This window comes from Nannospalax galili, unplaced genomic scaffold (assembly GCF_000622305.1).
Source record: "Nannospalax galili isolate Female #2095 unplaced genomic scaffold, S.galili_v1.0 scaffold787, whole genome shotgun sequence".
Classification (NCBI taxonomy): Eukaryota; Metazoa; Chordata; class Mammalia; order Rodentia; family Spalacidae; genus Nannospalax; species Nannospalax galili.
The window spans coordinates 1,202,410-1,211,530 of record NW_008356318.1 but is presented as its reverse complement, the minus strand read 5'-3'; positions in this window follow the sequence as shown (position 1 = coordinate 1,211,530).

The following is a 9,121-nucleotide window of genomic DNA, read 5'->3' as shown; positions in this document are numbered from 1 at the left end:
CATGTCCACAAGGTGGTCACAGGTGATGGGCTATTCATGGGATGGTCAGGGTTTGGTGTGCTGGAGGATCTAAATAGGTCAGCATGATGTGGTCTTGAGAAATTCTCTGGAAAAGATGACATAGGCAAGAGAGCACTGCAAGGAAAGGGTAAATGATCAAAACAGTTGTTTATGTATTTGAAATTAAGGAAAAGGTCTTTCTTGTCAGGGTGTTGTTTTCTAGTGTGACTTAATCAGTCATTCTGGGATTCAGGGAGACCTATAGTAGAAAGCACAAATGCAGGACCTTGCCTCCAATTAATGAGAGAAACTGAATCCATTTTTAGGCCCTTAACTAACTTTATATAATGCCATAGTTTTTGATAAAGCTTATCTTTTAAGATGCTTTTCTAGTACATGGTAGGGGGGAAATGGAGAGGAACAATTTAAAATTTTTAAAGTATAAGTTGTTTTAAAAAGATTTAAAATATAATTCGTTTCTGGGCAGTTAATCCTTAATTCCCACTATTATGTTTATGTTTTAAAATTTTAAATAATAAGTGAGTTAGTGTAATTATGACTTGTACTTGGGGTATTGTAGGGAAGGTCATAAAAGACATGAACTTCTCAAAAGGAATAAAAAAATATAAAAGTCTTACATATGTAAGCAAGATAACTATTTTGTAATAGTCTCTGTCTGGTGCAAATGAAGCTTCTTTGATGAATGGTACTTGGAATACTTGTCTATAAATGAAAGGATCCATATTCAGCATATAGTCAGAAATTAAATTTATCTAGTGACATAACAGACCTTTTTATATTCTACTTTGAGTTGCCTAAGATTAAATCTAAATATTTTTAAATGTGTTCTCTAAAATTTGCATGGAGTTTTAAATTTTCCTATTATAGCTAAAGTGATAAACACATTCTTTATTATCTTAGGGCTAAGCAGGGAGCTAACTAGCCAATTAGCATTTTAAGGTGTGTCAAGCTTAAGAGTGGCTCCCATAAGTTTGTGGAGATTTTTAAATTTTACTACATGAAACTGATAAGTAAATTCTCTATTATCTTAGGGATAAGGAGGGAGCTAGCTTCCTTCTTACAGTTTTTAGTGAGTAGCAAGCTTAAGGGTGATTCCTCTTCACCTAAGGGGTAGATACTTTTGTGGATGCTCTTACTCAAGTACATTTTTAGAGGCAAAATAGAAATCCTTTAAGTGGATTTTACAATACAATTTTTATATAATGTAATAATTACTAACACCTTCTGTTAGTAATATTGTATTCCTTAGCATTTCTCAAGGGCACAATAATTATAGAACTGTTTTTGTCTTCCTCTTGGTCACTGATTCGGGGGGCAGCCTGTCTCATAAGATTCAGAAGATATATTTGAGATAAACAAGCTTGGGTCTGGAGAGCAAGGGTCAAATCTCATTCCAGAGCCAGCTTCTCAGGTAAGCACATGACAATTTACTAATATTCAAAAGAGGTATTGAATCTATTGGCTCTTGAATCAGGAATGGGAAGTTACAAAATCAGAACATTTGATTTTGAAGGGTCACTCTTTGATGTCTCTAAAATTTTATAAGTTTATGAGTATGTGGCAGTTAGTGCTCATAACCAAGGAGAATCAAGCCAACAAAAGCATTTGCCTTTACTATTGCCTATCTTGAGTTTTTCCCTGGCTATATTTGGGGTGATGAGATATTTGAAGACTTATACCCACAATTAATTAGCTTGTATCTGTAAATGGAGGAAAACAAAAATCTTCTCTCTCCTATAATGATGTTTCCCTTCAGAGGGCACTTTTATTCTCTAGTTAAACTTCAGACCAGGGTTGGATGCAGAAAATCAGACATTATTTGTTTCTCTGAGATCTAGGTCAAATGGATCCAGGTTATGGGTGTCATTTAATCCCTGTGTCTCAGTTTCCTTTGTTTTGTTCTCTAAATCTATATTTCTCTCCTCATAAGCAATCATGAAGAGAGAGAGGACTTGGCAGAGTTAGTCATTTATCTCAACAACAAGACACAAATATTCCCTCTTTAATGGTAACCCTAAAGGTGACAGAGTCTTCTTAGAGTCATGACATTTGCTGATGTGACTTTTAATATGCTCTGACCTTAATGAATTTTATTTAACTTAATTTTTGCCTTGTTAAATTGATCCTATCTATGCAGTAACCAGCATTCATAAATCTTTTGGAGTAAATATTGGCATTATAGGTATTAAGGAAGTCAGCCAACTTCTAACAATTTTAAGTTAAGGACAGTCATGAGTTATTTGTGAGTAAAACTATTAAATTATTAAAATCCTCTTAAACATTCCTTTAACCAGTTTTTATTTGTTTGTTGGTTTGTTGTTGATTTTTTTGTAGGTAAACATGATAGCGCACAGTGTGAAGTCCTTTTCTAAAAAGAGCTATCAGTCTGGCTGTCTGTGTTAGAAAAACCATATTATAATTTACCACATGTAATCTTGAATTAAGTATGCATAGTATAGAGAACTGAGAAAACAGTAACATCTTAAATAACTTAGAACAAAGATAATTATTAGAATAGTCACACTCTTTATCCTGTCCAGGTCATTCTTAACTGGAAAAACAGTTCAAAAGCAGCATGATGGACAAACAAAACACACAGTGGAAGAGTTTGGAATTTCAGAGAGAGACAGACTCAGACATGTAGAGCAGAGAAAGCTGGCATTTCAACCTAGCAAATGCCAAACCAGGTACAATTATTTTCTAAGTTAGTTTCTTCCATCACCTTTTACTCCAGTGAAGGGAGCTCCATGGAAGGCAGGAAAATTAAGAAGAGGAGGTTTATGAGGCTATAGAAAATGTAATTCTTTTGGAAGCACAAATTTTTTTTTCTTGATAGGGCTGCTTGTCTACTTTAATTCGGTTCCAAAAAGTGAAATGCTTCAATTGAACTGTTTCTAAGCCGTAGCTTAATTGGTCATCAGTTTTTTCCCATGATTCCAAATTAAGTGTCCCATGGTTGGGACTTAATATATTCAGAAAAAATATTTCTGAATAACTTAAAGATTCACAAATTTACCTAGACAATGTTTTAGTTCCAAGCTGTTTAAGTAAATTTATTAATTGCCTGGCATGCTCACAAGATTCAGGAGATAAAGAAATTCCCATTGCAAAAGTCAAAAGTTGAAAATGAAAGTGAAAATTTGGCACACTTCCTTATAGGTCAGACCTGGTAAAGGATATTTTTAGAAGGCAAATAAGTAATTACTAAAGCACTCTAATGCAAGCTGAAAGAAAGCCTTATGCTTGTTGTCATATTGCCTGCTTTCATGTATGTCTGAGAATGGCCAAAAATTATCTTTTTTCCTCAGGACATTTCCAAGTGCCCATCCATGAATTAGCACTCTGGTGTGAGCTATCAAGGAAAGCCTTGCATTTCTTGTTATACAACTTACATGTATGTCTGAGGTTTTGGGTTTGTTTTTTTTTTTTTTTTTTTTTTTTTTTTGACTGCTACATTTTACTTTATTTTGTACATAAGGGAAACCAATTGAGTAAGGAATTTACGAACTTTTGGTGTTCAGTGATTAAGAAGGAAATGAGGAAAATTTCATTTCCCAAACACAGTTATCACAGAAACTAGTAACATCCCATATATAACAGTGGTTTTCAACAGATCCTAGTAACAAGGATGAATGAGTACTGAAGATCACAAGGGTCAGGTGGGGAATAGTCCAGGAAGCTTGATCTCTCCAAGTAGCTCTTCTGCTCACATTCCAGGCTCAACCCTTCTATTTCTGAAGTAGCTAATCCATGTGCAGAAATCTTGGTAAGTTTCAATACATTTGCTCAGCTATTTCACAGAATATCTCCACAAGCCAGGCCTAGGCTCAAATTCTGTTTTTATTTCCCTTTTTTCCTCAGATCATCTCTAGTCGCTAACTTGTGTTCAGAATGGAGAGTGTCTTCCTCACAGGGGCCACCATAATGCACTACCATGTCACATTACAGCTATACCTGAATCAATCAGTGCCGGGAGTTCGAATCAGCGACCCCCGGGGAGGTGATGATTGGGGATAAGTAAGCACGCAGCCAGCCCACGCCGCCCCCATTACCTGGGGACACTCAGACTCAACGGGGAGTCGGGGAGTCTTAGTCAGGCAGAGATTCATTTATTTCAGGTGTTACAAAGCTCATAAAGGCACCTGGAACTCCTCCCTCCCCCGTGAGGTTGTGTCTTAAGGATGGTCATGCGCTGATCATGCACTCCTCAGCAGTGTGGTAGTATTCTTCAGACTTTCAAAGCAAGTCAGGCTGCACCCAGTGACTTCCTTTCAGACCTATGCAAGGTGGGGCTTTTAGGTCCCCACAAATCAGTAGCCTCACTCTTATGTTTAAAGTGTGGGCCCCAACTTAGAGGATACCTGTCCTTCCATATGCCTCTGGAACTGTGCTTCTAAGTCAGCAAAAATATTATTCAAAACCATTTATCCAACCAAAACTGGGGGACTAAAAGCTTGGATATATCCTTATCCTATCAGTAAATCTTGCTTTTTCATCCCTAAGCCTAAAACATCTCATAGGTACAAAGCCAAACATTCTTCTCAGTCTTCATCGTTTTCAATGAAGATGCACTGCCTTTTAGTGTTTTGATTTGTTAATTCTCAAGCATAACCATATTCATTCACTATCTTGGTTGGAGCAGCCAATTGAGGTTCCTAGGGATCAAACTCAGGTATCCAGGTCACAAAAGCACATGACTCAGTGAGTTTGTTTGCAGTAGCCTTTTGGTTGTAAGCTTAGTTAAAAGTCATTAGCACAGATTCTGTTGATTTTGTAAGTCATTCCTACACAAAACAGCACAGATGATTAGCATTGCTCTTAATTTCCCATCTAGCTAAATGGTAAAACACTATTGCTGAAGACACTACACTTTAGACCACTTTAGTTGCAGGACATAAAGAAGTCTATATGGAACTAACCATGACCAGGAAACATCCTCCCCATCTCTAATATGGTTCCCTCTGGTTTTTTTAAACCTAGCTAGGCATTAGTTACCTCTTTCCTCTCTCTCTCACTGTCTAACACTTCTGCCATGGTTTCCTCATTTAAAGTGCCCCCATTTTCCCCATCACCTAGGGTTCCACATCTCTTGAGCTCTTTCTTTACCTTTATCCCTAAGGGTCCTTGTATAACCCTTCCTCCCACATCCCATTTAAATAACCCCATTTTTATCCATATCTCCCTTAGTAACACCTGTTTCCTACTGTTCTTCTCTCTCAGGTTCTTTCTTTTCCTTTACCTCCCAGTTCCTTTTCATTATCCTGGTTCATGTAGTTATGTCTGGATACATACTCACTTATAATGATTAGGTGCTAGGATCCAGATATAAGGGAGAACATAGGTTGTCTGTTTTTCTGAGTCTTTGTTACTTAACTTGGTATAAGTTTCTAGTTCCATACATTTACCTGAAAATTTCATGATTTCATCTTTCTTTACTGCTGAGTAGAACTCCACTGTGTAAATGTACCATATTTTCATTATCCACTTGTCAGTTAAGGGACGCTTAGGTTGCTTCCATCTCTTAGCTATTGTGAAAAGAGCAGCAACAAACATGGATGTACAAGTGTCTTTGATATAGAATGAGTCCTTTGGGTATATGCTAAGGAGTGGTATAACTGGGTCAAATGGTAGGTTCATTTGTAGTTTTTTTAAAGTTTCTCCTCACTGCTTTCCATATGGGTTGCACAAGTTTACAATCGTACCAGCAGTGGATGAGGTTCACCTTTCCCTGCATCATCTCCAGCATTTGGAATCTCTTGTTCTCTTGATCTTAGCCAGTCTGAGTGGGGTAAGATGAAATCTTAAAGTGGCTTTAATTTGCATTTCCCTAATTACTAATGATGTTGAACACTTTTTAAGATGCTTCTTAGCAATCTTTATTTCTTCTTTTGAGAACTCCCTGTTTGGATCCTTAGCCTATCTTTCAATTGGGTTATTTGCTTTTTTGATTCTTTGTTTTTTAAGTTTGTTATGTATTGTGGATGTTAAACCTCTGTCAGATGTATAACTAGCGAATATTTTCTCCAATTCTGTGGGTTTTCTCTTTACTTCCTTGGTTAGTTCTTTGATGTACAGAAGCTTTTTAGTTTAATGAGGTCCCATTTGTTGATTCTTGACCTTATTTCCTGAGCAATTGATGTCTGGTCTAGAAAGTCTTTTCCTACACCTATATCATTTAGGTAAATGCCAATGTTTTCTTCTAACAGTTTCAGAGTTTCAGATTTCACATTGTGCTCTTTGATCCATTTGGAGTTGACTTCTGTACAACATGAAAGATAGGAGTCTAGTTTTATTTTTCTACAGGTAGAGATCCAGTTTTGCCAGCACCATTTGCTGAAGATCCTGTGTTTTCTCCCATGAAAGTTCTTGGGCCCTTTGTCAAATATCAAGTCGCTGAAATTACATGTACCCATATTTGGGTCTTCAGTTTTGTTCCACTGAGCTACAGGACTATTTTTGTGCCAGTACCATGTGGTTTTTATGACTATAGCTCTGTAGTATATTTTAAAATCTGGTATAGTAATCTGCCCAGCATTACTCTTAGTGCTCAAGGTTGTTTTGGCTATCCAAGGTCTTTTGTGCATCCATATGAATCTTAGGATGTTTTTTTCCAATTCTGTGAAGAATGTCATGGGGATTTTGATTGGCATTGCATTGAATCTATAAATGGATTTTGGTAGGATGACCATTTTCAGAATATTAATTCTTCCAGTCCATGAGCATGGGAGGTCCTTCCATCTTCTGGTGTCTTCCTCAACCTCTTTTTTTATAGATTTAAATTTTTCATTGTAGAGGCCTTTAACATCTTTGGTCAGGTTTATTCTGAGATTGATTTTAGGCTATTGTGAAGGGGAGTTTTTCCATGTATTCTTTCTCTGACTGCTTGTTATTGGTATATAGAAAGGTACGGACTTTTGTAGATTAATTTTGTAGCCTTCTACTTTACTGAAAGTATTAATCATTTCTAGGATTTTTCTGGTGGAATTTTTGGCAACTCTTAGATATATCATCTGCAAAAAGAGATAATTCCACCTCTTTTCCAATTATTACTTCTGTAATTTCCTTCTCTTGTCTATTGCTCTTGCAAGAGTTTTAAGCACTATATTAAAAAGGAGTGAAGATAGTAAACAACCTTGTCTGGTTCCTGATTTTAGTGGAAATGCTTCCAGGTTTTCTCTATTTAGAATGATGTTGGCTGTAGATTTGGTGTATATGCCTTTAATTATATTCCCTCCAGTACAATTCCCTCTAGGACTTTGAACATAAACACATTGACTTTTTTCAAAGGCCTTCTCTGCACCTATTGAGATGACCATGTAGTTCTTGTCTTTGAGTCCATTTAAATGATATTTGATGTTTATTGACTTATGTGTATTGAACCATCCTTGCATCTCTGGAATAAAGCCAACTTGATCATAGTGGATAATCTTTCTGATGTATGTCTGTAAGCAGTTTGCATGTATTTTGTTGAGAATATTTTCATCTATGTTCATTAAGGATATGGGTCTATAGTTTTCTTTTTTGGTTCTTTGTTACCTCATTTTTGTATTAGAATGATGTTGGCTTCATATAAGGAATTTGGAAGTTCTCCCTCTGTTTCTATCCTTTTGAATAAATTAAGTAGTATTGGCTATAGATCTTCTTTAAGTGCCTGATAGAATTCTGCTATAAATCTACCTGGTCCTGGGCTTTTTTTAGTTGGGAGGTTTTGTATTAATGTTTAATTTCTTTATGTGTTATGGGTCTGTTTAAGCTGTTGATCACTTCTTGGTTTAGTTTTGGCGATTCCCATGATTTTAGATACCCATCCATTTCTTTCAGGTTTTTAAATTTAGTAATGCAAATGTTTTTAAAGTATTCCCTTATAATATTCTGGATCTTTTTGGTGTATCTTTTGATGTTTACCCTTTCATCTCTGATTTTGTTGATTGGATTTGCTCTTTCTTTCTTTTGGGTAACTTGGCTAGGGTTCTATCTTGTTTAGCTTTTCAAAGAACCAATTATTGGATTCCTTGATTTTTTTGTATTTTCTTCTTTGTTTCTATTTCATTAATTTCTGTTCTGACTTTTGTTATTTCTTCTTGTCTTCTGTGTTTGGGTTTCATTTGTTGTTGCTTTTCAAGTGTCCTGAGTTGCAATATTAAGCCATCTATTTGTGTTCTTTCTGATTTTTTTAATGTAGGCACTTAGAGCTATAAACTTCTCTCTAAGGACTGCTTATAAAGTATCCAAAAGGTTTCCTTGTGTTGAATTCTTCTTTGCATTTTAGTTCTAAGAATACTTTTATTTCTTTCTTGATTTCTCCCTTGACCAATTCATTCAAGAATGTATTGTTTAATCTCCATATATTCATGTAGTTACTAGAGTTTCTTCAAGTGTTGATTTTAAGCTTTATTGCATTATGGTCTGATAGAATACATGGAATTATTTAAATATCTTCATATTTGTTGAGAATTGTTTTGTGCCCCAGTATGTGGTTAATTTTGGAGAACGTTCTATTGGGTGCTGAATAGAAAGTATGTACTTTGATGCTTGGGTGGAATATTCAGTAGATGTCTATTAGGTCCACTTGATGTAATTCAGATGTCTTTTTGTTTATTCTCTGTCCTATTGACCTGTCTAATGGAGACAATGGGGCATTGAAGTGCCCTACTGTTAATGAGTTGGGGTTAATCTGGGTCTTAAAGTCCTGTAGTATTGTTTTTATGAAGTTGGGTGCACTATTGTTTGGTGACTATATGTTCATGATTGCAGTATCTTCTTGGTTTATTGTTCCTTTGATCAGAATGAAGTGGCCATCCTTATCTCTTCTGATTAGTTTTAGTTTAAAGTCTCTTTTGTCAGATATTAGAATTGAAATGTCTCCTTTTTTCTTAGTACCATTTGCTTGGTATATTTTTTTCCATCCTTTCACTTTAAGATAGTGTCTGACCTTGAAAGTGAGATGAGTTTCTTGCAGACAACAAAAAGATGTGGTTTGTTTCTTAATCCATTCACCTAGTCTGTGTCTTTTGACTGGGGAGTTCAGTCCGTTAATATTTAAAGTTATTAATGAAAGATGAGCATGGAACCCTGTCATTTTTATTTCTGTTTACATTCT